The sequence below is a fragment of the Spinacia oleracea genome, chromosome 3, assembly GCF_020520425.1.
Source record: "Spinacia oleracea cultivar Varoflay chromosome 3, BTI_SOV_V1, whole genome shotgun sequence".
NCBI classification, from domain to species: Eukaryota; Viridiplantae; Streptophyta; class Magnoliopsida; order Caryophyllales; family Amaranthaceae; genus Spinacia; species Spinacia oleracea.
Window position 1 is genome coordinate 33,769,458 of NC_079489.1, and position 2,241 is coordinate 33,771,698.

Here is a 2,241-nt window from a genome sequence, read left to right on the forward strand (position 1 = left end):
CTGTGCTACCTAAGGAAATCATGCCTTCTATTGCAGCTGAGACCTTCAAGATCGAGCCTGCATTGGTTAACATGATTGAGAGACGCCAGTTCGGTGGGGAAGTAGGTGAAGACCCAAATCTTCACATTCAGTCCTTCATCCAATACTGTTCCACCATTAAGCAAAAGGAATTAACTCCGGAGCAGACTATGGAGATGCTTTTCCTGTTCTCTCTGAGTGGGAAAGCAAAGTTGTGGATCAATGGGTTGAATCGGGCAGCCATGAAAATTACTAATTAGGAGTCTTTGGCCCTTGAATTCTATGTGAAGTATTTCCCACCTGAGAAGACAGCTCGTCTGAGGGGTCAGATAATTTCTATTACTCAACAAGAAGATGAGAGTTTGTTCGAGGCCTGGGAGAGATTCAAGGATTTGCAGCGAGAGTGCCCGCACCATGGTTTGAGTGACTGGTTCTTGATTCAACAGTTTTATAATGGTCTAGGTAATGAGTCTAGACTTATTTTGGATTCAGCTGCCAGTGGGAGATTCATGCAACTTGATGTGACTAGAGCTATGGAGGTGATTGAGGAGATGGCCATTCATAATGCCCAGTATGGGAATCCTAGAGACCTATCTCACAAGGGTGGTAAGCATGATTTGAATTCCATAGAACAATTAACTGCCCAATTGACTGCTTTACATTATAAGTTTGATAACATGCAAGCAGCAAATACTCAATCTGCCCAACATGTTAGTGTAGCTGCAATGAATGCTCAAACTGCCAATGTCTGTGATAGTTGTGGGATGTCTGGTCATTATGCACAGGAATGTAGGAGCTCTATTGAACAATGTAATTCATTCCAGGCCTACAAACAAAATAACCCAATCTCCAACTCTTACAACGAGGGGTATAAAAACAATCCCCTACTATCTTACAAGAGTAATAATATCCAGAACCCCCATCAAGTCCAACATCCACCACCACAACAACCATACATACCCCCACCACAACAAACATACCAACCACGGAGAAACTACAACCAACAGTCTAGTGGACCACCTGGGTTCCCTAGAAAACACACATCACCTCCACCACCACAACCTCAACCCACACAGTCTGACCCTATGCTAGTAGAGATGAGAAATATGATGTTACAGAAGCAGAAATCTCTAAGTGAAAAGGATGCCAAAATCGATGCTCTTACTGCTCACAATAAGATCATTGATACACAGTTGGCACAGATGGCTACTACTCTTGCAGGGAGGCCCCCGGCCAACTTCCTTCACAGCCTGAAAACAGGGAAACTGTGAATGCTATTACATTGAGGAGTGGTAGGGGTTATGACGGTCCTTCTATGCCCGTTGAGGTTGATTCTGGGGTGTCTGCTAGTGGTCTGGTTAGTGAGGAAATCCCAAAGATAGTCATGGATGGTAAGGAAGCTGAAAAGTTAGTCTGTGAGAACGAGGCTACAACTGAGGTTAAGAAGGGGACAGTTATTCAAGTGCCACCTATTGTACTCCCCTTCCCAAACCGGCAACTCAAGAATAAGCTAGATAAACAGTTTGGCAAATTCTTGGAAGTGGTCAAAAACTTGCAGGTAACGGTTCCTTTTACTGAATTAGTTTTACAGGTTCCTGCATATGCTAAATTTATGAAAGATATTTTGACCAGGAAACGTGCTTTTTGTGAGGTAGAGACTGTAGCTTTTACTGAGGAATGTAGTGGATATTTACAAAACAAGTCTCCACCTAAACTTAAAGACCCCAGGAGTTTTTCCATCCCATGTAACATTGGCACTGTATTTATTGATAAGGCTTTATGTGATTTAGGTGCTAGTGTGTCTGTTATGCCTTTGTCTGTCTGTACTAAACTGAATATGGGTGAGCTTAAGGTTACCAATATCACTCTGAAAAAAATGGCCGACCGTTCTGTTAAATACCCCTTAGGTGTTTTAGAGGACGTCCTTGTTAGAGTAGGTAAATTTTACATACCTGTAGACTTTGTAGTACTAGACATGCAAGAGGACTCTCAAATTCCCATTATCTTAGGTACACCCTTCCTTCACACGGCGGGGGCGGTCATTGATGTTAAAAGTGGAAAATTGACTTTGTCTGTTGGGGGATGATAAGGTGACTTTTAATCTGAATAGTGCCTTAAAGAGTCCCATGCTAGAGGAAGAACAATGTTATCGAATTGATGTAGTTGATTTTATTACGCGTGATAACGTCTCCCAAGTTCTCGAAAGGGATCCTTTGGAGGCAG

At 42.6% G+C, this 2,241-nt stretch overlaps 1 non-coding gene across 1 annotated transcript; it reads right to left on the bottom strand.

Annotated features, from left to right (window-relative positions):
• Positions 1 to 332: 332 nt before the first annotated feature.
• LOC130471004 (small nucleolar RNA R71) lies at positions 333 to 439 on the bottom strand. The gene has a single exon (XR_008931707.1). It is a non-coding gene; the product is annotated as a small nucleolar RNA R71 (small nucleolar RNA).
• Positions 440 to 2,241: the final 1,802 nt, after the last annotated feature.